General features: G+C 45.0%; 1 long non-coding RNA gene across 5 annotated transcripts in view; it reads right to left on the reverse strand.

Moving 5' to 3' along the window:
• The window catches only part of LOC148135949 (uncharacterized), a 79,096-nt gene that overhangs the window by 17,850 nt on the left and 33,791 nt on the right, over positions 1-27,455 (reverse strand). For 3 of the 5 annotated variants that reach the window (XR_015754950.1, XR_015754953.1, XR_015754949.1), the window contains 3 exons: positions 22,796-22,902; positions 16,159-16,727; positions 6,811-6,908 (listed from right to left, as the gene is read on the reverse strand). This is a non-coding gene — a long non-coding RNA (uncharacterized LOC148135949). Of the gene's footprint in view, positions 1-6,810; positions 6,909-8,581; positions 14,283-16,158; positions 16,728-22,795; positions 22,903-27,455 lie in introns of those variants that run through there. The other 2 variants (XR_015754951.1, XR_015754952.1) reach the window with 2 other exon arrangements.

Below are 27,455 nucleotides of genomic sequence, written 5' to 3' on the forward strand. Positions count from 1 at the left end.
ACTCAGCCCTTGATATTGTGAATGGGATCCTGTGGACCTGGAACGGCAGAATAAGCTAGTGTTTACTGTCTGAGGAAAGCAGTAGACCTGGATCCAGTTACCTCTGGGATCCCATAATATTCCAGTATATCCCTCCGATACATGGCTGATGGAGTTCGTCAATTTAATCTTACCAACACCTCAATATGTCAGTTGGAGAGAAAATACACATATTACACATTTCGTTGGGTCAGGTCAGGCAGGCCGGGCTTAAAATTAACCCAGAGAGCGTGGGAAGTTAGGGAGAGATGTACCTGGGACATCACATCAGGGAAATCAAATCAGCAAAGGAGGGGGACAATCCCAGTGGAACGAAAGACCATGATTTCAAAACTATCCACCTGCAAACCGTGAACGGGATAAGGCAAACTTTAGGATTGTTTAATTATTGGAGGACTTTTGTGGAGAATTACCCAGAAATGGCAGAACTATCACGAGCCCTGACAGAAGCAGGGACATTAGCCAGGGGTCAGGGAGTCAGCATAGACACAGACAGACAGCATGTCTTTGGTATAGCTCATGACCAAGTGATGGCATGGGCTCAGTGAGGGTACATCACCTTGTCTGGGGGCCACATAGAGCATGAAGAACAGGTCAGAGAGTTTGTGGAAGCAGCTAACCTTACCAGTGAAGCAGCAGTAATGAAGATTATAGCTCACAGGAAAGTAGAAACCTCACACCATCAGGGCAGTGAGTATATGGGTAAGGCAGGTGAATAGACAATAGGCGCAGGAGTAGGCCCTTCTGCCCTTCGAGCCAGCACCACCAATCATTATGATCATGGCTGATCATCCTCAATCAGTATCCTGTTCCTGCCTCATCACCATAACCCTTGATCCCACTATCCTTAATAGCTCTATCCATCTCTTTCTTGAATGTATCCAGAGACCTGGCCCCCACAGCCTTCTTGGGCAGTGCATTCCATACACCCACCACTCTCTGGGAGAAGGAGTTTCTCCTCAACTCTGTTCTAAGTGGCCTAAACGTTATTTTTAAACTGTGTCCTCTGGTTCAGGACTCACCCATCAGCGGAATCATGCTTCCTGTCTCCAGAGTGTCCAATCCTTTAATAATCTTATAAGTGAAATACTGACTGAAACAGTGCAGACATTTGAGGAGATGGCAATGGGTGTAGCTACAGAAGTGAGAGAGGAGGTTAAAAGATATTCCCAGAAACAGTCCCACAACAGGAGAAACAGGAATTGGAAAAGGGTGGGGCAGTAATAGGACACGACAGAGTCTGGATGATCCAGCAGTGCCCCTACACTGTATAAGACAAACATTATTAAAAACATGTAATGGGCTGATCCACTCCAATCCTTGCCTGGAACAGGGAGAAATACAGCAAGGTTTTGTCGAAGGTGTGTAGTCTGTTCACAGTATGAGTCAGGGAAAGCAATCAGGATAAAATGGAGGCAGCAGCAGGGACCCAGGGGCCCATGGGAACAGTTACAGGTGGATTTTACACACACACCCATCCCAATCCCAGGGAAGGAAGCCCTACTGGGTTTTAATTAATAGGTTTACTCAGTGGATGGAAGCATTCCCCTGCAGATTCTGACCAAGAGACAAATGTTATAGGGAACATAGCTAAAGATCTATGTGCCCTGTTTGGTACTGAACAGAAATCCCACCCCCCATACCACCCACAGAGCTCTGGGACGGTAGAAAGAATGACGCAGGCACTGAAAGCTCGTCTGACTAAGGCTCTCTCAGAGACTTGACAGCGATGGGTTAGGGTAATCCCCACCAGCTTAATGAAACTGAGGACAACCCCAGCAAAGGGGACGGGGCTGTCCCCCTTTGAACTAGTGACTGTATGGACGATGCAGATGCCACAGGGTATGGTAGTGAGAGGGCCAGAGACATGTGGTAGTGGGAGGCTGGAGATGTGCAATGACAAGGATAGGGTTAAACCATTTGTGAAAGAACAGGCAAAGCAGCTGCATGAGCTGAGAGAATCCGAGACTGTGAAAGGGAACACAGAAATATCCGAGCTGACATTCCAAACCATGGAGTTCAGGTCAGGGGGAAAATATTACTGGAACATATGAAGTGAACACATCAAAATGCTGGACTTATCTGGGGGACCCAGAGAGGGACCTCTCCCATCATGTATTAGTAAGGAGCTCTGAATAAACGTTGGTCATGCTGCTCAACGCAGAACTCAAGGCTCCTTTTTGATATTTCCTCCAGCAACACTTGTGTAGTGGCATGTTGCTGGCTGGAGGTCTATGGCTAGTGCTGTTCCACAAGAATCAGAACTGAGACATCTGTTATTTGTAATGTATATAAATGAAAAGTTTGAAAATGCAAACGACTCAATTAGCAAGTTTGTAGATAGCACAAACTGTTGAAGTTGTGAATCGTGAAGAATGATGACAGGATACAGCAAGAAAGAGATGAGTCAGAAAGTTTTGTGGAGAAATTGCAGATATATTTTAACTCAGACAAGTGTGAGGTGATGCGTTTTGGAAGACACATAGCAAGAGGAATGTATACAATAAACGGAAGGGCCCTGAGCATCACTGATATACAGAGGGATCTTCAGCTGCAAGCTGAAAGGTCCCTGAAAGTGGTGAAGGAGGTGAATGGCAGGCTTGGCTTCTTTTGTCAGGGGAGTGAATATAAAACTATAATCACGCCACCTTTGGGTTATTGTGTGCCGTTTTGATCACCACATTACAGGTAAAATGTGAAGGCTTTTGGGAAGGTGGAAACAGATTTGCCAGGATGTTGTCTGGATTGGGAGAGGTTGGAAAATCTTGAATTGTTCTCTTTGGAAAATGGGGTGAACCAACTGGCACAGACAGAGTTTGTAAACCATGGTTTCCTACAGAAATTGCATCTCTTGTTAAGGAGAACAAAGAGGCTTATGTGTTGATGAGGCAAAATGGTACAGCTGAAGCAATAGAGAGTTATAGATCAGCTAGGAAGGATTTAAAAAGACAGTTACGAAAAACAAAGGGAGGACACGAACAGTCTTTAGCAAACAGAATAAAGGATAACCCTGAAATTTTCTGTAGGTATGTGAAGAATAAAAGGATGATTAAGGTAGGAATAGGGCTAATCAAAGACAGAAGTGGGAAGTTGAGTGTGGACCCTGCAGAGAGCGCAGAAGTGCTAAATGAAGATTTCTCATCGGTGTTTACACAGGAAAAGGAGAATAATGTAGAGGATAAAAATGTGGTACGAGATATTAGATTAGAAATGATTGAGGTTAGTTACGCACAGGTGTTATCAATTCTAGAAGGAGTCAAAGTAGACAAGCCCTCAGGCCAGATGGGGTTTATCCGTGGATTCTTTGGGAAGCTAGGGAGGAGATAGCTGAGACTTTGGCTTTAATATTTGAGTCACCATTGTCTATGGGTTTAGTTCTCAAGGACTGGAGGATTCAAAAAGTTGTGCCCTTGTTCAAGAAGGGCAGCAGAGATGACCCAGGTTATTATGGACCAGTGAGCCTTATTTCTATTGTAGGAAAGGTTATGGAAAGGATTATAAGAGGTAATCATCAACAAGCAACAATTTGATTATAGATAGTCAACATAGTTTCGTCAAGGGCAGGTCGTGTTTCACAAACCTCATTGAGTTTTTTGAGAAGGTGACCAAGCATCTAGATGAGACTAGGGCAATTGACTTGGTATACATGGACTTCAGTAAAGCCTTTGATAAGGTTCGACATGGTAGGCCGATGGAGAAAATGCAGAGACACGGAGTTGAGGGTGATTTAACAGTATGGATGAGAAATTTCTGAAAGAAGGCAGCGAATGGTGGTAGATGGAAAATATTCAATCTGGAGCCCAGTTACTTGTGGTGTTCCACAAAGATCTGTTTTGGAACCACTGCTGTTTGTCATTTTGATAAATGACTTAGACGCAGGCATAGGTGGATGGATTAGTAAATTTGCAGATGACACTAAAGTCTCTGGAGTAGTAGACAGTTTGGAAGAGTGTTACGGGTTGCAGGGTGATTTAGATAAACTGTAGAATTGGGCTGAGAGGTGCAAGTGGAGTTCAATGCAGCTAAATGTGAGGTGATGCACTTTGGGAAGAACAACAGGAAGGCAGAGTACTGGGACAATGGAAAGATTCTTGGTAGTGCGGGTGTGCAGAGGGATGTTGGAGTCCATGTACATAGATCCCTGAAAGTTGCCACCCAGATGGATAGTGCTGTTAAAGCGGCATACGGCGTGTTAGGTTTCATTGGTAGAGAGATTGAGTTCTAGAACCGCAATATCATGCTGCAACTATACAAAATGCTGGTGCGGCCACAGTTTTAATATTGTGTACAGTTCTGGTCGCCCCATTACAAAAAGGATGTGGAAGCATTGGAAAATGTGCAGAGGAGATTTATCGGGATGGTGCCTGGTGTGGAGGGAAGGTCTTATGAGGATAGGCTGAGAGACTTGGATCTGTTCTCATTGGAAAGAAAACGGCTAAGGGGGGATTTGATAGAGACATACACGATGATCAGAGGATTAGATATGGTAGACAGTGAAAATCTTTTTCTTAGGATGATGACGACAGCTTGTACGAGAGGGCACAACTACAAATTGAGGGGTGATAGATTTAAGACAGATGTCAGAGGCAAATTCTTTACACAGAGAGAGTGGTAAGTGTGTGGAATGCCCTACCAGTTAAGGTAGTCAACTCAGCCACATTAGGGAGTTTTAAACAATCCTTAGATAAGCTCATGGATGATTTTAGGATAGTGTAAGGGGACGAGTTGAGAAAATTTCACAGGTCGGCGCAATATTGAGGGCCGAAGGGCCTGTTCTGCACTGTATTGTTCTACGTTCTATGTTCTATAATCTGATTTATTTTCCCAGGTAGAAATGACAAATTTTAGAGGCCATAGATTTCAGGGGACGGGGGAAATTTAAAGAAAATAAAAACCGAGAGAACAACAGATGCTGTCAATCAGAAACAAAAACAGAGGTTTCTGGAAATGCTCAACAAGTCTGGAAGCATCTGTGAAGAGAAATCAGAGTTCACGTTTCTGATGCAGGACCCGAAACATTAACAGATTTGTATTTTCTCAGATGCTGCAAGACCTGCTGAGCATTTCCAACAACATGTGAATGTTTAAAGAGAATTATGTCAGGCAAGTTTCTTACGCAAAAGGTGGTAGATGACGAGAATGTACTCTCCTGGGAGGTAGTAAAAGCAGAAACAATCACAATGCTTAAGAGGCATTTGGGCAGTCACATAAGCAGTAAGGGATTGGCAGTGATATGGATCATGTCCAGGCAGGTGGAATTAGTTTGGTATAGCATCATGGTCCACTCAAACATGGTGGGCCGATTATTCCGGTGCTGTCCTGTTCTGTTTTCCAGGAGGTAGAATGTGTGGAGTGAGAAATAATATGTTGAGTGGAATATGTCTCTTCTTTAGAACACACAGTAAGTTGATGCATTTTGAGAGATGCAATATAGAAAGGGAACATATATTTGAGTGGCACAGACACAGATAGCAGGACATCAGGAATGGGGAACAATGTGTATAAATCAGTAAAGGAGAGAAAACAAAAAGTGTTTTGAGTAAAACAAATGTAATGCTGGGCTTCATTAATGGGGGAATGATAACAAACTCACGGAAAAGATGCTGACACTTGACAAAGCTCTAGTTAGGTCACAGTCAATCATTGCATTCAATTCTGAAAAACAGATTCCTGGTCAGAATGAGGAAGTTAAAATACCATAGAGGGACCAGTTCCATACCTTTTGCTTCTCTTTCAAGACAGCATGGGGACTCAAGGGTTAAACAGTCCCCTGCCAAAGGCCTTATTTCATCAGCTGAAGGCCTGTACTCTTAGAATACAGACAGAACACCTCAGAAGGGGGGAGGCTGACAGTATCTCAAAATAGAACCTCTTACAGCCACACGTATGGATTTCCCTGTAACCCCAGACAGAGGAATTTGCCATTTCCAGACAAGACTGAGAGCCCTGTGCCCAACCCTGCTAAACTGCCTCCCACTCCCATTATCTTACTTCCCCTCCATATGAGCATAGGTAAGTGAATCCCCCATTTACTGAAGGAAGAACCCTTCTGCCTTAATCTCTTCCCATCAACACATAATCATGAACAACATGATAATCAATTTCTGTAATCCATTCACACGTTATCACAGGACATTGTCATTCATCAAGCTTTGTAAGGTCAAAATTACCTACTTTAAACTATCTGTTGACAATCGCCCATGTGACTGCTATGCTTTGTTTAATTCCTATTAAATATACTGTCTCTGTGGGTAAGGCAGAGATTCGTGAAGAAGAGTTTCTACAAGTAGACACTTGGCTACTTTAGAGATGCTTTGAAACTCTCGCCGGCTGTCCAATAATTAAGCTACTGCTGTTGTGCAGAAAACTTGCATCGTCTGGATTTTTTAGATTAGATTAGTTTACAATGTGGAAACAGGACCTTCGGCCCAACATGTCCACACCGACCCGCCGAAGTGCAACCCACCCATACCGCTACATTTACGCCTTACCTAACAATACGGGCAATTTAGCATGGCCAATTCACCTGACCTGCACATCTTTGTGACTGTGGGAGGAAACCGGAGCACCCAAAGGGGGCCCGCGCAGACACGGGGAGAATGTGCAAACTCTACACAGTCAGTCGCCTGAGGCGGGAATTGAACCCGAGTCTCTGGCGCTGTGAGGTAGCAGTGCTAACTGCTGTACCACCGTGCCGCCCATTTGTGGAACAAAATAGGCCTCAACAATGAAGGATATGAGAGATCTTCAGACTGTGGCGTACATACTTACTGGAGTGGTCACAGATGAAGAAAATGCAGTCACTGGATTGATTTGAAGAAATTGCGATTTTCTTTGAAGTGAAGAAGTTGGATATATTTTTGATAGAGCTGTATAAGATAATAACAAACCTAGATTTAGCAGACAAAAATATGTGTATTCGATAGGTGATGGCACAAGGGTTAAGGTCAGATGTAAGGTTTTGAGACAGCGGGAGATGAGCAAGTGTTTCTGTTGACTGTATTGGCTGGAAAAATGCAGAACATGTTGCCTATTATGATGGTGCAATTAGAGAGGATCAATGATTGATAAAAACAATTAGATCAGTTCTGAGGGAAATAAACTTGCAGATTATGGGGTATGTATGGGAATGAGAATATTGGATTCTGCTACAGAGAGCCAGCTTGGATTTGATGGGCCACTTTCTGTGCTATAATGCATTTTATTTGGACTTCCTTAACTTGCTCTGGTCGCCGATTAAGTTGTCATTTAGGTAAATCTGCTCAGTGTTCCCACTCAGACCAACACAGGCTGTCCATCCACAGCAGGAGATAATGTTTACTGTTTTATACTGGGTTCTTTGGGGGTGTTGTGGGGGTTGGGGGGGCAGGCTAACGGTGTGTTTAACAGTCTGCGAGCATTTATCTGAAATGGCAAAACACCAGTGCAGCCACACTAGGGACCGACTCTGGAAATGTGGGGAATGCCAGAAGGGAATTATTTACCCATCCCACCTGGAAACTGGCCAAACCAGTCAAACTGGGGAGCTGTTCACCTGCTGTGTGTGTGGGTGGGGTGTGTGTGGATGGCATCCATCCTGCTGAGACACCCGTCAATTTACTGATCGCCACGCCACAGTTCAATGATTTTTTTCTCTTTTTCACGCCAAGTAATGAACAATGGTTTTGGCAGCTCACAAAATTGTGCACATAGCTTTGGAAATGTTCACAACATTGTTGAACATGCACAGATTCACACTGGGTACAGATTTTTATTTTCCTTTATTCATTCACGGGATGAGGGTGTCGCTGGCCCTGTAGCATTTACTGCCTATCCCTAATTGCCCAGGGGGTAGGTAAGAGTCAACCACATTGCTGTCGGTTTGAAGTCACAATGTTGGCCAGACCAGGTAAGGATGGCAGCTTCCTACCTGAAAGGGCATTAATGAACCAGATGGTTTTTTTCTGACAATCGATTAATGGTTATCATTAGACTCTAAATTCACAAGTTTTTTTTTATTGAATTCAAATCCCCCGATCTGCTGCAGCAGGCTTTGAACCCAGGTCTTCAGAACACTATCTGGGGTTTTAGATTAACTGTCTTGCGACAATACCAATCGGCCAATACTTCCCCACATCGCTGTCCATCTGCTCAGTGAACAGCAATTTTCTGGTTCATCAGAACTGGGTAATCACACATACGTTTACTCAATGATTGCAGGAGTTGGGTGTTGATTGGCTATTGACGTCCATCTCCGAACCATGTATTCTGGGGTTTGTTTCTGATGATGATTGGAAGCACCATCATACTTGTTATCCTTTGGGGTTAAAACCAGTTTCAATTAGCTTTCTGTTAAATGCATGGCAATCAATTCTATCTCACAACTCTCAGGCAGATTAGTTTTTGTAGAAGGACTCTCCATCTCCCCAACCTCCTCCATCCTCACCTCCAACAGTACAATAATCTCATAGAGTCTCTTTATGATTATGAATGAGACAATCTGATCGGCTGCTTCTTTCCCTAGTCCTATGTCAAGTTGGATCTTAAACCCCCCTTACTGCAGTTGTGATCCTGCTCATTGTACAGTATTGCTCGTATTTCATGTCTTGGCCTATCAGTGTTCATGATACTGCATGTAGTATATGGGGCCAACAGTGTAAGAGTTTAGCTCTTTCTTTCCAACAACAGCAGTAGAATTGTACTCCAACAAAACTTATAGAATCACGGCCAAGAATATCCCCCAATTTACCTCTTACCATCAACCCAGATTATCAATCCTCCTTCAACTGAGAGAATTCAGGAGGGCATGTCAGTCACAACAGCATGAATACCTAAAAATGAGGTGTTAACCTGATGAAGTTCTCAAAGAGAACTACTTGTGTGCCAAACAGCATAAGCAGCAAGTGATAGACAGAGTAACACAATCCGGGAAACAACAGAACAGACTTAAGATCTGCAGTCCAACCAAATCCAGTTGTGAATGAAATCAGAGCACAGCTGGAGTTCTGAAGACAAGTTCTCTTCAAAATATTAACCAACAAGAATGTCAGACTGGATTAATTATCATAAAACTCAAGTCCTTTTGATATTCATTTATTTACAATCAGTGTTCAATTCACCAAATGTAGCTGAAGGGAAAGATAATCTTCAAGTGATTGTAACAGTGGAGACATCTGAATACTTGATCAGCAAATTAAAGCCTGTTGTGTTGAGATAGTAATAATTTTAAAGATATTTTTATAAAGTAAGGTGACGAGTATAATGGAAGAAGTTGATTGGTGGGTAGCTGATAATCTTGTTTTAATCTGAAGTTAATTTAGGATTAGTGAACAAATGAACACATGGTAGGGAATCCCAGCCCCATGGAGTGCACATCCAGTTCCATGTGGGAAAACCAGGACACTTCTTGTGTGAGCGATAACCACAAGAACACGGAGGTGACGTGGGAAATGTCAGGAACACTCATTTGACCACGGTTAAAGTACTGCACACACTTCTGATCTCCTTATTCCAGGGTTGATGTGATCACACCAGGGAGGTTACATAGGAGATTGATCAGAATGTTTCTACAATTGGAAAATTTCTCATCTGAGGAAAGGTTGGATAGGCTGGGGATGATTTCCGAGGAGGATGAGCTGAGATTTAATTGAAGTGATAAAATGCTGAGGAATCCAGATCAAGTGGATACGAAGGAGCTATTCATTAACTCAGAGGTCAGAAACTGAAGGTTTTAGATTGAAACTAATTCTCAGAAAGAAGGGGAGGGAAGAATTCATTTCACTCGGAGATGGTGGGGAGCAGGAACTCACTGTTGGGGTGGCAGAGACAGTAACCAGCATCACATTAGAACAAAAGGACATGGATGTAACTGAAATGCTGGACCACGCAGGGCTGCGGACCAAAGTCTGCAGAATGGGATCATTGTGATTTATTTTACATTTCTCCAGAATATTAAAGTCAAGTCCAATTTGCGGATTTATGAACATCATCCGACCTGAATTCCAAATGTCAGAATAAATTTATCAGAAAGTTACAGCACAGATTGAGGCCACGTGGCGCATCCAGCATGTGTGTGCTGCGATAGAACGACCCAGGCTTTACAGCTTTCTGTATTCACCAACGAGTGCAACAATTTCAGACTTTGAACTCTGCCCTCTAAGTTGTTATAATCTGTTTTTATAACGTATTTCTTTTACAGTTGCACACCTTGTTACCTAGTTTCTTTCCCAGCCCTAACTCCATTCCCTGTGGCCTTGAGGGATTACTATTGCTGCTGTTTAATCTCTCCTGCCTTCCCCCGTGTGACAGACTGTCTTTTTGTCCTTGTCTCATCTCCAGCTTGCTCATAACCTGTTACATTTCTGATTCCCAGATCTCTGTGACTTCACTGCGCCCCCTGGGTCAGTGGCACGAGTTTTGAATTCTCTTCCTCATGAGATAATCGGAAATCTTTCTTTCTGCAGCTTCCCCTAGATTTTATTTTGAAAAAAAAAACAGAGGATTTGCATCAGAGTCAAGTATTTTGATCCTTCATCCACAATCCTGAGCACTTAAACGTAATTTGAGACCCTCCCACAGATGTGCAGGTTTAATGGATTGGCGGTGCTAACTTGGCCTGTAGTTTGTAGGTTAGGTGGGTTGGGTTAACCATGGTAAATGTGGGGTTATGGGGGTAGGGTGGGATAGCAGATCATTGCAGACTCGATGGACCGAATAGCCTGTTTGTGTGCCTAAGGGATGCTGTGATTCTAACTAATTGTGATTGTTGTCACATTTTCCTCATGCCAGGTTCATTCAGCTCAGGTACACATGCTGCGTTTTGTGTTTCTCTGGGTGCTCACTTAATCCTTTCCTTCAGTTTTACATCATTTTCACACTATTTGTGAGGGTGGGAATGCATTTGTAAATAAAAATACTCCAAGTGAAACCCTTCACAAGTCAGAAACTGTTTCTACAACTAGCATCACTCACCAGGAAGAGGAAAATAAAGGTTCTGTCACAAATCTGACAGAAAAGACATAATCACCAGGGAAGGCTTAATAGCTTAAAACTCTTTTCATAAGAAAAGACGAGGCTGAGAGACAACCTGGTACAAGTAGGAAGCTTTGTGTCTGTGTTTTCAGAGATTTGAGGTTGAAATCATTGGATTTGAACCATGTTTCATTGTCCCAGGTTATCAAAGGTGCTATCGAAATGTGCATCTTTCTTTCTGCCTATCTGTCTGAGTTAACAATCAGATGGATAGGTCATTGTCTCAGTGTTTTCCCAAATCCCTCATTGACTCTCCCTCCCTCTGCAATCTCAGGTGCCTCACCACTCACTGGGTCACGGAGAAACTCTGCTGTTATCATGAGAGCTTTCTTTGCTGTCACCTCTCTTAATGTTTCTGCCTAATCCCCACTTCCCTTCATTAAATTCCAGCTGCCTATAGTCCATCCACATGGACATGTTGAAGAGCATGACAGGAGAATGGATTGAAACTGACAGTTCAATAGCCAGAATGAAAGAGGAAGGAGGAAATAAACGGGGTTTGTGGATACCAGGGGATACAGACTCCAGGATTAGTCCTCGTGGGCATGCCCGCAGTGATAAGAGACAGCATTCCATGATGAGAGTTAAACGCAGGTGGCTGGAGAGGGAGCCACTGAACATGAACACGTTTAATTCAAACACAGGAGGTTTGCTCAGTCAGTACCAGTGTGTTAGACATGGAGGTGAAATGAACCGTGAGGGGAAATGTTGCCACAAGCTGCTGATGGATAACTTTCATTGGAACAGGAGGAGACCGTTCAGCCCTTCAACCCTGCTCTGCTATTCAATAGATCATGGCTAATTTGTGGCCTAACTTGCAATTTCCAAAACTCTCCAATCTCATCAATAAACTCCTCTGCAACACACAAGATGAATATTGAAAAACTAACCAACTGCAAATGCTGGGAAATCAGAAACAAAACCAAACATTGCTGATAATTTTCAGGAGGTCTGGCAGCATCTGTGGAGAGTGAACCTTTGGGTCCAGTGACCGATCAGGTGACCAGCTGCAGCTGACCATTCTGCCTTTTCTGTAACACTCTCTGAACAGGTTCTGGTGCGAGGGGAAGGAGACGTCAGTAACAACTGAGAAAACAGGAGGATGTGCTCAACCAGAATAAAACCCATTTTGGTCTTTCACTTTTAATTCAACTGCAAACATTATTCATTTTTATTTCTGAAATATGATAATAGGCCAGTAAACAACTCTTCATGTCACTGGGTCTGGGAAACTGTATTAATTCTGACCTGGTGCAGGCGACATGTGAATCCAGACCCTGAATAATGTGGTTGATCCTGAACCATCTCCTGGGCAGTTCGAATGGATGACAAATGCTGCCCCAGCAAGTGATGCCGTGATCCCATGAACAAACAAAACAAATCCAATTACTGTGGTTAGTTGTGAACTTGCCGGTGTTATTGGAAGGGGACGAATGGGAAGGTTTATGGGGTAAAGGCAGAAGAATAGCATTCAGTGAGGTGATCCTTTGGAGAGCTGATCAGACAATCAGCCTCCTTTTGTGCAGTAACAATTCTGTGAATATTTCATTCTAAGCCATCTAAGGAAATATCAGGGCAGGGTTTGTAAAGAGGTCAGATTGAATGAGTGTCTCGGTGAACACAAGTGAGAGGCTTTGGGATGGATTAAATTAAATTTTATACTTTTGAACAGTCATCAACCTTACAGCAGTTAAAAATGGGAGTGATCAAGAGAGTGGAATTAGAGCAGCAAATAAAACTTAAACATTTATGCAGCTAAAGGGAATGCTGGGGAAAAATACCGTAGTTAGATTAGACTAGATTACTTACAGTGTGGAAACAGGCCCTTCGGTCCAACAAGTCCACACCAACCCTCCAAGAGCAACTCACTCAGGCCCATTCCCCTACATTTACCCTTTCACCTAACACTACGAACAATTTAGCATGGCAAGTTTATCTAACCTGCACATCTTTGGACTGTGGGAGGAAACCGGAGCACCCGGAGGAAACCCACGCAGAACGGGGAGAATGTGAAAACTCCACAGAGACAGTTGTCCGAGGCGGGAATTGAACCCGGGACTCTGGCGCTGTGAGGCAGCAGTGCCAACCACGCTGGCACAGTAGTAGGGGTGTGGAATGCACTACCTGCAATATTTGTAGACTCGCCAACTTTAAAGACATTTACATAGTCATTGGTTCGACATATGGATGGTAATGGAGTTGTGTGGGTGAGATGGGCTTCAGGTTGATTCCACAGGTTGGCGCAACATCGGGTTAGTGCTGATTTTATTCCAGGCCCTCCAGCCTCGGAGCACATCCTTCCTGTACCTATCCTATCGAGCTGTTGAAGAAGAGTTTTGTTCATTTGAAGTGTTTCATGTTTAGATAGTCCAGAGAATATAGCTTCAAGCTCCTCAATCTCTCCTGCCAGAGCAATGCTGCTGTTAGAATTCAATTCACTGGTACAGGTTACTGGCTGCTTCACGGACTGGAACTGACAATTGAGAATGAAAGGGTACTGTATAAAATATCTTCAATGGTATTGGCAGACGTGAGTGGTTTTAGGAAAATAACCTTGACTTACGGGCATTGAGTGTCAGAGCACTTCCTGTTGTGGGGCATCCTGTTTAGATACAATATATTGATAACTATTACAACTGACTTGCAGTGGCTCTGTCAAAGTGGTCAGAGCATTATGGCTGTCATCGAAGCTGGCAACAAACTTCCCATGGGTTACAAATCGTAAATGATAGAGTAGGTACGAGGTCTGAGTGCACTGTTGGAGTATCGATGTTGTTGTTAATCACATTAACTCGGCTGGAGTTGACTGAATTTATATTGTCTCTTTCTGAATCTCAGGATGTCTCTCTGGGCAATAAGTCTCCACAAACAGCAATAGAGCAGGCGTCATCTGTTTTGATTTAAATTGCTCTATAGCACTGCTGCTTCACAGACCAGGAACAAGGTTGGAGTCCAGCCTTGGTCAACAGCCTGTGTGGAGTTTGCACATTCTCCCCAGAATAGTGTGGGTCCACTCCAGGTGCTCTGGTTTCCTCCCACAGTCCAAAGATTTGCGGGTTAGGTGGATCAGTCATGCTAAATTGTCCACAGTGTCTAGGATTGTGCAGACTTGGTGGATCAGCCATGGGAAATGCAGTGTTACAGTGATGGCGTTCTCCAGATGGGATGCTCTTTGGATGGTTGGTGGGGTTTGATGGGCCAATGCTCTCCTTCCACACGGTCGGGATTTTATTCTATGATTGAAGATAAAGGCGACACAACAGTGTGTCCATGGAGAAGGTGCATGTAGTGTGTATCAATTCTCCCGATGCCTTAAGATAGAGATGGGCACAATAGGGGATATAGTGCTTTATCTCCACCACTGGCCCCTCCGCACAACTCCAATTTGATTTAGTCCCTTCCCAATTTGTCATTTGTAATGGTTTGTTTTACCTGTAAGGGGCGTTGTTTATAAATATTCAATTGGTTACATGAGTGGTTTACTGCTGGTGATTATATGTGAACCAAAATGGTGTAATGATGAATTTGATGGTGGGAAGGTTGCTCAGCTGTGTGTGATAACATTTCTGGGTAGGAGAAATGGGGAATAAAGAACTCTTCACAGCTCACAGAATGAGAACTGAAAATCAGTTAAATCAAACCAAAGGTGCAGACAGGGAGGGAATATTTCCCTGGAGCTTGAGTAACTGGAAAGTACATGGATTTTAGTAAGGCATTTGATAAGGTTCCCCATGGTAGGCTTATGCGGAAAGTCAGGAGGCATGGGATAGAGGGAAATTTGGCCAATTGGATAGAAAACTGGCTAACCGGTCGAAGGCAGAGAGTGGTGGTAGATGGTAAATATTCAGCCTGGAGCCCAGTTACAAGTGGAGTTCCGCAGGGATCAGTTCTGTGTCCTCTGCTGTTTGTAATTTTTATTAATGACTTAGATGAGGGAGTCGAAGGGTGGGTCAGTAAATTTGCAGATGATACGAAGATAGGTGGAGTTGTGGACAGTGAGGAGGGCTGTTGTCGGCTGCAGAGGGACTTAGATATGATGCAGAGCTGGGCTGAGGAGTGGCAGATGGAGTTCAACCCTGCCAAGTGTGAGGTTGTCCATTTTGGAAGAACAAATAAGAATGCGGAATACAGGGTTATTGGTAAGGTTCCTAGTCAGGTGGAGGAACAGAGGGATCTTGGGGTCTATGTACATAGATCTTTGAAGGTTGCCACTCAGGTGGATAGAGTTTGTAAGAATGCCTATGGAGTATTATCGTTCATTAGCAGAGGGAGTGAATTCAAGAGTCGTGAAGTGATGTTGCAGCTGTACAGGACTTTGGTTAGGCCACAGTTGGAGTACTGTGTGCAGTTCTGGTCGCCTCACTTTAGGAAAGATGTGGAAGCTTTGGAGAGGGTGCAGAGAAGAATTACCAGGATGTTGCCTGGAATGGAGAGGAAGTCATATGAGGATAGGTTGAGAATTCTCGGCCTTTTCTAGTTGGAACGGCGAAGGATGAGGGGTGACTTGATAGAGGTTTATAAGATGATCAGAGGAATAGATAGAGTAGACAGTCAGAAACTTTTTCCCCGGGTACAACAGAGTGTTACAAGGGGACATAAATTTAAGGTGAGTGGTGAAAGGTATAGGGGAGATGTCAGGGGTGGGTTCTTTACCCAGAGAGTGGTAGGGTCATGGAATGCGCTGCCCGTGGGAGTGGTAGAGTCAGAATCATTGGCGACCTTTAAGCGGCATTTGGATAGGTACATGGATGGGTACTTAATCTAGGTTAGAAGTTCGGCACAACATCATGGGCCGAAGGGCCTTTTCTGTGCTGTATTGTTCTATGTTCTATGATGGTGTCCGGGAGTAGACAGGATTTGTTTTACAGGGCATTTAAAATTTTAAAAACTATTATATTCAGATAGTTTCATTTCTTTTCTTTTAGTTTTATTTATTGTGGAATATATAGCTACAATGATTTAAAACTAAATTCACAAACTATGTGTTAAAGACAAATGTTAAATAAAATCCATCAAACCATCCCTCAATGAAAACTGATGTGGAGGTGCAATCTCCTGGAGAGTCCCTGCCTACTTCTTCCTAGCCGGTCTTCATGGCTATATACATACCTGGGAGATTACAGCAGGAAGCCATTCAGCCTTTCAATCCTGCTCCACCACTCAATGGAAAATAGCTGACCATCCAACTCAGTCTCCTGTTCCTGCTGTGTTCCAATCCCTTTTTATGACTTTATCGCGAAGAACTATATCTACGTCCTCCTTTGGCTTCACTGCCTTTTGTTCCAGTGGTGTTGCTGTATTATTGTGTAGGTGTAGGCACGGGTAATGTGATGGTTCTGCCTCCTGGAGGACGCACTCAGCGTCCCTCATCATTCTGCAGTAACATCAACGGGGTTTCAGCAACTAAAGATAGAAACCGTTTCCAGGATATGGGCATCACTGACTTAGCCAGCAATTATTCCCCGTCTATAGTTACCCTTGTGAAGATGGTAGTGAGCTGCTGTCTTGAACCATTCGCAGTCAATTTGTTGCAGATAGACCGACAATGCTGAGAGGGAGAGTGTTGCAGGATTTTGGCCAAGTTATTCTCTATCTTCGGTTCTTCAAATGCTGGTTAACTTAATCACGATGTGCACGAGTTTGAGATTTCAGTCTGCAAATCTTCACCATCTAGCAGCCTGTATAAACGAATATGTACAGATTAGAAATTCAGAGCAGACAATTCTAGCTTCTCTGGAATAGCTTTTTCCCTTTCTTATGCCAAAGCTATAACGCTCCAGCCCACTTACTCTCTCCCACCACTCTTCCTCTGCTGTCCCTAATTTACCCGCCCCCATTCTCATGGAGTTACTGGTAAACGGATCCATGCCACCCCTTCCTGTCCTGGTTAGACTCTGCACCCTTTCTGGGTTTACTCCATTTCCCTTCAGTTGCTGAAAGTCAATAATATTACACGAGAATAAATCAAAATGAAATAGAAAGGGAGGTGGCAGATCCTGGACAGAAGAGGAAATTTCAGTCTGGGAGAACGAGTGAGATCTTTCCTTGTTTCCCATTGGTCGATTCCCAGCATTATGACACATTGGGGATGGAACTTGGGCCCATGTGGGTGTGGTGACACTTTAACCCCCCCCAACCCGTCAATACTACAAGCTGATATGTTCCTCCTCCAGCCAATCACAATGTCAAATGCTTTCCGCTAATTACCCCAAAGCACATGCTCCAAAATCTGCCCATATTCTGTACTTGTGTAGCGCTGGGTGTCCCCGCGTTTGCGTTGTTCCTGCCTCAGGGATTGTGGGAGTTGTAGCCCCCATGAAGCCACTGGAATCATGTTTCTGGATAGTGAATGAAAAGTGAAGGCTGGAGGGTGTTGTGAATAGGATCCCCATTCAGACACGGGCTGTTACTGGATTTTACGGAGACATCGGCTTCCACAACCTGATTTCTGATGTAAGGAACATAGATTCAGCCAATTGTGGGGTTGGGAGGTTAATAAGGCGTAGCAGATTTTAAGCAGATGTAGCTCAGTGGCTAGCACTGTTGCCTCACAGCATCAGGGACTCGGGTTTTATTTCAGCCAGAGGCAACTGTGTGGAGTTTACACGTTTTCGTAATGTCTGCGTGGGTTTCCTAGGATGCTCGAGCTTCCTCCCACAGGCCAAAGATGTGTAGGTTAGGTGGATTGTCTATACTAAATTGCTCACAGTGTCCATCTATGTACCGGTCAGGCATTAGCCATGGGAAATGCAGGGTTACAGGGATAGGGTGGGTCTGATTGGGATGCTCATCATAGGTTGGTGTGGACTCGTTAGATGAATATCCTGTTTCTGCACTATAGTGACTCTATTATATTCGCATGAAGAAGAATGAACTTGTCTCAATGTGTTGTGAATCTGTGGAATTCCCTATTCAAAATGCACTGGTTGCCAGGACAATGAGCAGATTTAATGAAGTGATGCAGATGTTTATTTTGCAATGAGATGAAGGGTGAGAGACAACAGGTGGGAAAATCCAGCTGAGACCGAGGTGAGCTCAATCATCATGGTATTAAATGGTGGAGCTGGTTCGAAGGGCTGCATTGCTTCTCCTGTGCTCAGTGCTTATCTTCTTATGGTAATAACTGGAAAGCTGAATCCAAAACTCACCACCTTCACCAAAGTAGATTTTGAAAAATTCAGGATAGTCAGGTGGATTAGCATTCCAAACTTATGTTGTGAGGAAGCACATAGGAGATAATGATTTTGCAATTTTAAACTGAGGGGAGACAGTGGTTTATAGTTTTCGACTGTGCAGTACATTCACACCGTCCAGAATACTCTGTTATGAATATCTATCCTATACTTTACTACAAAGCCAAGGTTTTTGACAATGAAACGCAAAATGCCCAAGAAACATCGCCTCAACTCGTAATCTGATAAAAGACTTCTGATAAATCTGGTTGAACTTAGAACACAGCTGGAAAGCTGGAAGACTACATCCAATCCCAAGATCTTGTGCTTAAACAAAGGAGACTACAATAGGATGAGGCAGGAGTTGGCTAATGTAAACTGGAAGCAAAGTCTTCACCTTGGGAAAGTTGACGGACAATTTTTTGAAGTGCTCAGCAAAAGTAAATATCAATGAAAAGGGAGGACTGTAGGAAAATCAGGCTGGGCATGGATACGGTAAATAGAGAAGATATTTGCCTGTAATGGGGGAGTACAGAACTAAGGGACTGGGAGGGAGGGTAGGCAGACAGGATGTGTGTGGACCGAGAGACTGGGGGACAGAGGGGGGTGAGACAGAGAGAGGGGGGCGGCGGCACAGAGAGGGGGGCGGCACAGAGAGGGGGGCGGCACAGAGAGGGGGGCGGCACAGAGAGGGGGGCGGCACAGAGAGGGGGGCGGCACAGAGAGGGGGGCGGCACAGAGAGGGGGGCGGCACAGAGAGGGGGGGCGGCACAGAGAGGGGGGCGGCACAGAGAGGGGGGCGGCACAGAGAGGGGGGCGGCACAGAGAGGGGGGCGGCACAGAGAGGGGGGCGGCACAGAGAGGGGGGCGGCACAGAGAGGGGGGCGGCACAGAGAGGGGGGCGGCACAGAGAGGGGGGGCGGCACAGAGAGGGGGGGCGGCACAGAGAGGGGGGCGGCACAGAGAGGGGGGCGGCACAGAGAGGGGGGCGGCACAGAGAGGGGGGCGGCACAGAGAGGGGGGCGGCACAGAGAGGGGGGCGGCACAGAGAGGGGGGCGGCACAGAGAGGGGGGCGGCACAGAGAGGGGGACGGCACAGAGAGGGGGCGGCACAGAGAGGGGGCGGCACAGAGAGGGGGCGGCACAGAGAGGGGGCGGCACAGAGAGGGGGCGGCACAGAGAGGGGGCGGCACAGAGAGGGGGCGGCACAGAGAGGGGGCGGCACAGAGAGGGGGCGGCACAGAGAGGGGGCGGCACAGAGAGGGGGCGGCACAGAGAGGGGGCGGCACAGAGAGGGGGCGGCACAGAGAGGGGGCGGCACAGAGAGGGGGCGGCACAGAGAGGGGGCGGCACAGAGATTGGTGTGGACAGAAAGTGGGGATTAGAGAGGAGGGGAACAGACAGGGGGAACGGGGTGTTGCGGCTGACAGAAAGGGGGAACAGGCCAGGGAGCGGGGAGGGAAGAGGGGGCAGGGGGAACAGGCCGACGGGGGTGGGGGGTCGGGCGTGGGGACAGGCTGACGTGGGGGGGGGGAACAGGCCGACATAGAGGGGGAATGGACAGAGTGGGGGAGATGGGGGGCGCGGGGAGCATACAGTGCGGGGGGAGACGGGGGGAACAGAGGGGGAAGATGGAGAGTTATGTTATACATCTAAAACTCAACCCTGTTCCTGTTTTCTCCTCCTCACCTTAATTCCCTCTGAAGGGTTCAGAGCAACTGTATAGTTCTTGGAAAGTGGAATTTCAGGGAGATCAGGTACCGAACGTGGCATTTGGGACACTAACATTAAATGGAATGTGCTGATCAAAAAGTGGACTCTGGTTTGATTCCACTCTCTGTGTGGTGTTTGCACATTCTCCCCGTGTGTCTGCGTGGGCTTCCTCTGGGTGCTCTTAATTTCCTACCACAATTCCAAAGACATGCAGGTTAGCTGGATTAGCTTTGGGTAATGGTAGGTTACAGAGTTAGGGTGGAATACTGTTCCGATGGTTGGTATGGTCTCATGGGCTGAAAGGCCTGCTTCCACACTGTGGGGATTCTATCACTGAGTATAGGGGTTAGGAGGTCAAGTTGTGGCTGAGTAGGGCATTGATGAGGCCAGTTTTAGAATACTGCATTCAATTGTGTTCTCCCTGATTTCAGAAAGATGTTACCAGAATAGGACTCAACCTCTTAATGACAAGTTCTTGTGAAGTGTTGACAGACAAACAGACCATGCAGTGTGGGTGGATAGTTCCTTGAAAGTGTGGTTGTAGGTAGACAGGTCGGTGAAGGTGGTGTTTGGTATGCTAGCTGTTATTGGGCAGTGCATTGAGTAGAGAAGTTGGGAGATCATGTTTTGGTTGTATAGTTTATTGGCTCGGCCACTTTTGGAATCCCCATACTGCTTTCAATTCCAGTCTCCCTGCTATAGGAAAGATGTTGGGAAACTTGCAAGAGTTCAGAAAGGTTTTTACCAGTATTGGCACATTTGAACCGTAGGGAGAGGCTGAATAGGTTGAGGCTATTTCCCTGCAGCACTGGACAGGTTAGGTGGCTTTATCGAACTTTATAAAATTATGAGCAGCAATGATAGGGTGACGAGTCATGGTTTCTTTTTTCCCAGGGTAGGGGAGACCAAACAAATGTGAATCTTTTTTCCAATGTGGAAATGACAAATTCTAGAGGAGAGATGGCAAGTTTAAAGGAAATGAAAACTGAAACAACTGAAGATGCTGTAAACCAGGAAGAGAAACAAAAGTTTCTGGAAAAGCTCAGCTGGTCTAGCAGCATCTGTGAAAAGAAATTAGAGTTAACGTATCTGAGGAAGGGTGACCAGACCCAAAACTTTAACTGATTTTTCTTCACAGATGTTGCATGACCTGCTGAGCATTTCCAACAGCATCTGTGCAAGGTTAACGGGACTGTTTGGAGTATATACCTGAGAGTAACTGTACAAAGTGTGAGTGAGACCACATCTGGAGTAATGACAGAGGTTTTGGTCCCTTTATTTAAGGAAATACATTATTTCATCAGAGGCATTTCACACAACATTGACTGGGATGAACCCTGGTTTGCAGGGATCATCTTTTTAAGAAAAGGCTGAAGAAGACTCTACTCACTGGATTTGGGAAGAATGAGAGGGAATCTCATTGTAACATGGAGGATTCTGAAGGAGTTGACAGCGTAAATACTGAGCGGATGTTTCCCATCGTGAGGGAGTCTGGAACCAGATTCTGGGATAGTCGCGGAATCACGGGTTCTGCTTTGGATTCATCAAGTTAAGGTGACACTGACATGGGTCAGGGGTTTCAGTAACAATGGAGCTGGGGTGAGGTGGAGATAAGCAACATTTTAAGAGTTTGAAATTCCTGGTGTTTGTGATTGTGTAGATATCTGATCAGAAGGTCACCTTGGGGTCAGATATGAGAGCAATGTTGTGAAGAGTGTGGTTCTGTCTCAGATAGTTTCCAGGGAGAGGGAGGGGCTCTGCATTAAGGGAAAGTAATTTGTAATAGCAACTGAAGACAATGGGTTTAACCATTGCAACGTTCCACTGAAGGAAACTGCAGCCAATCACGTAGTGGAAGTGTGATGAGCAGTTTGATAACTGAGTAATGGAGAAGGATGATGGGGAGGGAGAGCTGGGCATTGTCAGTGTACATGTGAAACCTAACACGGTGCTTTTGGACAATGTCACCTTCTGGCAATATGTAGGTGAGAAACAGGAGGGACCAAGGAATGATCCTTGAGGGACACCAAATACAAGGAATTCTGAAAGGAAAGGGAGAGTCGGGATGGAGTAGGTTTTTGCAACAACGGTGGGGTCAAATATTAGTTTGTAGCAGAATGGGAGAGAAGGACATAACCAGAAAAGACAGACAGATATAACAAGGAAAAATATGTGATTTGGTGAGGGGGAGTGATGAGGAGGAGGAGCAGCCCAACTCCAAAAGCACTATTCCTACATTAGTGACATCACCCAACCCTCAGCTCATTTACTGAAATACTCGTCCATCCCTGTGTTATCTCCAGACTTCATTATCCAAACACACTCCTGGCCAGCCTCCCACATTCAGCTTACATGCAATCTCAAGATTATCTCAAATCCTACTGCCCAAGTGTTCACTTGTACCAAAACTTGTTGATCCATCAAACGGCTCCTATTAACAATCAACAATTTAAAATTCTCACCCATGATGTAATTCCTGGCTGTGAACATCCCTGTCTCCCTGCACCACACAACCTGTGAGACCCCGACAACTCATTTTCTTTCAGACTCCCAACGATGAGTTTATTCATTGCTTCACCTGTCTGGCTGTTTCTACTGTTGCCAAGGCAACACGGTCTGGAATTCCCATCCGAACGTCCTCAGACCTGCTTTCCTCCTTTAAGGTATTCCTGAAAACCAGTTTGTTTGGCAATACTGTTGATCACCTGACCTAATATCCCCATCTTGGCCTTATGTCAGAAGTTCTCAATAGTATTTCTGTGGAATTATAAACATGATAAAAAAAACAAACTGTTGTTGATTTGCACATACATTGTCAACCCTTCACTGTCGCTGAGTGAATAATCTATAACAGCTCTTACCCAACCAAATTGTGGGAGCACCTTCACCACACGAATTGCAGCTGTACAACGAAGTCAAACATCACCTTCCCCCCAGGCAAAGGGGCTTTAGCACCGATCAATGGTATCTGTGGAGGGAGAAACACACAGTTGATATTTCAGGGATTGCAAAATGCATTATAGGGAGGGGAAATGGTGCAGAATTTGGATTTTGAAATTTGTGTTTTACCATGTGCACTAAGTTCTATAAAACCTCTCATCCCATACCATGAAAATTTCCTCCTCTTCCTGGTCAATATGTCCTTCCTTTCCCCTACCCTTCACCTTCACACGTTACCAATGCCTTGGCCACAACAACACTATGCTGTCAGTGAAGTTTATCACATGGTTGAGTATTGTCCCGCCCCTCATTCACTCCGATTGGTTGAAGGACAAACTAGCACTTCGAGCCCCCGTTCCCCCACTCTTATTGGTCATGCGCTGACATCAATTATCCGAGGCACATTGTGTGCTGGAGCATGCTCAGTGCTTCCTGCTTTTACTGCTGTTCATCAGGTATGAGAGAGAGAGACAGGGCTCATCCCTGTTTCTCCTGATGTCAGACAATAACAACAACTACCTGCCTTGTATGGAGCCTTTCACTTTGACAAATCTCCTAAAATGCTTCACGAATGCTGGAAACATTGATTCAAGAGAATGATTTTTAGATACATCTTTAAGGCGGACAGAGGGGGTTCGGGAGGATATTCCAAAGGTTTGTGTCCTCGTCGGTTCCAATCGTGGAGTGATATAGGTGGGCAACAGCTTACAATGGAGACAGTTAGTGGCTAACCATAGGTTAACAACCTCATGTCACAGTCCCCTACCCCACACACCAGGCCTTGTTCTCACAGCCTGCCATTATACACTACCTATGGTTAGTCACTAACAGTCTCCATTAACAACTAGTCACCCTCCCCCAGCCAGATCGTTATCCTTTATCCAACTGTTCCTCTCACTCTATCCCCACCTATCCTTTACTCCTTTTATCCTCCCCCCACACTATCTGCACATAAACTGACTTTTTTTTCAGAGTAACATCTGTTCTGTGGAAGGGACACTGGATCATAAACTTTAACTCTGATTTCTCTTCACAGATACTGCCAGACCTGCTGAGCTTTTCCAGAACCTCGTGGTTGTTGTTTCTGATTTTTATCTTCCGCAGTACTTTTGGTTCTAATTTACTGGGCGTTTGTAATTCAGCTCCAACAGCCTCTGTCCCAGAGTCTGCTGTCTCTCCCAACCCCAAACAGTGACACTGCACCCACACAGCTCATGGACTGGTGTTGTCTTGCTGGCCACACCCCTCATTCAATCCCATTGGCTGCAGGACCACACAGACTCTCCTCCCATTGGTCTGGAGCTGCCATCAATCAACAGGGCCCTATTGTGATGAGTGTGGAGGGCTCATCCCTCTCTCTGCCCTGGGATGAGCTTCATCATTCACAGTGAATGGGGCAGTATCACAGAGCACTGGGGCCGGGGGCTATTCAGCCCATTGGGGCTGTACTCTCTCCCACTGGAGATGCTGCAAATCTGTCCCAAGTTCCCTCCCATGTGCCCATAGCCCCCCAAATCTTTCCTTAAGTAAAATTCCAAGTCTGTTTCAGAAAACCTGCTGAATCTATCGTTCAGACTGTTCCAGATGCTCAGAACTTACTGAGTAAAATAGTGTTCACATTATCACCTTGTATTATTTACCAATTACTTGAAAGTAGTTACTAAAAATTGTGACATCGTTAACAATTCCTCTCTCTCTCTCTACAAATTCAAAACCTTGGAACCAAATCTGTACCAGATCAAAATCACTGCTTCACCTTCTCAGCTCCCAGGATAATTACCTGTGCTTCACCCAGCTCTCCACAAAATAGAGGAATGCATCTTAATTTATTAAATCAAAGAAACAGACCTTTGGTCCAATTTGTCCATGCCAACGAGGAATCCTAAACTAATGGATTCCCATTTACCATCTATTGGCCTGCATCCATCAAAACCCTTCCAATTCATGCACCCAATTGGAAGCCTTTTAAATGTTGTGATTTTATCAGCCTCCACTACTTCATCTGGTAGCTCCTCCCATACACACACCGCACTCAGCTTGAAAACATTGCCACTTAGATCCCTTTTCAATCTTTGCCCTCTCAACTTAAACCCACGTGCTCTAGTTTTGGATCCACCTAGCCTGAGGAAAAAGGACACCAGCTGCTCAGCTTATCAACGCCCCTCGTGATTTTATAAATCTCTCAGAAGTCACCTCTCAGTCTTTGACTCTGCAGAGAAAATAACCACAGCCTATTCAGCCTCCCCCTGTTGCCCAAATCATGCCAAGTTTCACAACATCCTTCCCAGAACAGGGAAATTCAAACTGAAAACAGAATTCCAGAAGGTGCTTAATCAACGTCCTGTTCAGCCACAATATGACATCCCAGCTTCTGTATTCAATGCATTGACCAATAACGGAGAGCGTTAATGGAGTCCCATTTGCCAGCAGTTCACCCTTAAGCCTCTAAAACCTTTCTCTTTATGTACCCAATCAAATGCCTTTTAAATGCTGCAATTGTACTAGCCTCCACCACTTCCTCTGGCAGTTAATTCCATAGTTGCAATGCCCTCAACATGAATAAGATGCCCCTCAGATCCCTTTTAAATCTTTTCCCTCTCATCTTAAGCCTGTACCCTCTAGTTCTGGACCCACCGAACATGGGAAAACGTCCCTGACTGCTCACCTTATCCATGCCCTTCATGATTTTATAAGATCACCTCTCAGCCTCCAACACTCCAGGGAAAATAGTCCGAGCCTATTCAGCCTTTCCCAATAGCTCAAACCTTCCAACCCTGGCAAAATCCTTGCAAATGTTTTCTGAACCCTTTCAAGTTTCTCAACATTATTCCAAGAACATGGAGATTGGAACTGAAAACAGAATTCTAGAAGGGCCTTAATCAGTGTCCTGTCCAGCCACAATATGACGTCACAACAGCTGCATTCAATGCATTGACCAATAATGGGGAGCGTACCAAATGCTGCATTCACTACCCCGCCCACCTGTGACTCGACTTTCAAGGAACTAGGAACCTGCACTCCAAGGTCTCTTTGTTCAGCAATGTTCCCCAGGAATTTACATTAAGTGTATAAGTCCTGTCCTGATTTGCCTTTCCAAAATACAACAGCTCACATTTATCTAAATTGAACTCCGTCTGCCATTCCTTGCTCCAATGGTCCATCTGATCAAGATCCCGTTGTATTCTGAACTAAACTTCTTCACTGTTCACTACACCTCCAATTTTCGTGTCTCCTGTAACCGTCCTGACCATGTGTCATATATTCACATCCAAGTCATTTATTTAAGGGCCCAATATCCATTCTTGCAGCACACTGCTGCTCACAGAAATCCAGTCCGCAAAGCAACCTTCCATCATCCTCTGTCTCCTTCCTTCAAGTTTTGTAATGACTTTCTCTCCCTGAATTCCATGTTATCTAACCCTGCTAACCAGTCTGCTTTGTGGAACCTTGTTGAATGTCCACATAGCCAACATTCACCGCCTGGATTAATCAATTTTCTTTGTCACTTCAAAACACTCACTCAAGTTCGTGAGACATAATTGCGCATGTCCAAAGCCACATCATTCCTTACCTTTCCAAATAGATGGATATCCAGTCCCTCAGAATCCCTTCCAACAACTTGTCTGCCACTGACTTCAGGCTCACTGTTCTCTTTTTCCATGGCCTCTCCTTACCACCTTTTTAAAAATAATGGCACCTCACTCGTCGCTATTAACGATACAAATATCTCAGGAGAGGCCCAACAATCACTTCCCTAGTTTTCCAGAAAGTTCCAGGATACACCTGATCAGGTTCCAGGGCTTTATCCACCTTGATGTGATTTAAGACATCCAGTACCACCTCTTCTGTCACATGGACAATTTTCAAGTTATCACTGTTTATTTCTCCAAACTCTTGAGCTTCCATATACTTCGCCAGTAAAAATGAAGTGGAATATTTGCATATCTTTCGCACCCCCTGTGGTTCCATAGACAGCCTTGTTGACCTTTAAGGGGACCTATTCTCTGGTCCAGTTAATCTTTTGTCTGTGATATATTTGTTTAATCACTTTGGATTCTATTCCAGGACATCCCAGAAAGGCCTACTTCATGGACCATAATTTTCCTCCGACTTGATCAACAATGCCCTCCAACACATACCCTCCACTTCCAGCACCTGTGCCTTTACCCCACCCCTCCAGCCACAACAAAGAATATAACCCTGCGGTCTTCACCTTCCACCCACTAACCTCCAGATACAGCGCATTAACCTCTGTTATTTCTGATAAAGAAAGTCAGACCCCACCACCAGAGACATATTTCCCTCCCCAACCCTATATGTGTTCCCTAGAGACCACTCCCACTGCACCTCCATGTTCGGTCCACACCGTCCCACCAACCCATGCTCCACACCCTTGACCCTCCCTTGCCGCCATGGGAAATGTAAAATGTGCGGCCACACCTCCCTCTGACCTCTGTCCAAGACCTCAAAAGGATCTTTTCACATCAGGCAGAGATTTGCCTGCACATCCCAAAACCTCATATACTGCATCTGGACACTATGGGAAATTTAACATGGTTTATCCAACTAACCTACATATCT

The sequence above is a fragment of the Chiloscyllium plagiosum genome, unplaced genomic scaffold, assembly GCF_037043375.1.
Source record: "Chiloscyllium plagiosum isolate Xiang-an unplaced genomic scaffold, Cpla_swu_hap1 HiC_scaffold_48, whole genome shotgun sequence".
NCBI classification, from domain to species: Eukaryota; Metazoa; Chordata; class Chondrichthyes; order Orectolobiformes; family Hemiscylliidae; genus Chiloscyllium; species Chiloscyllium plagiosum.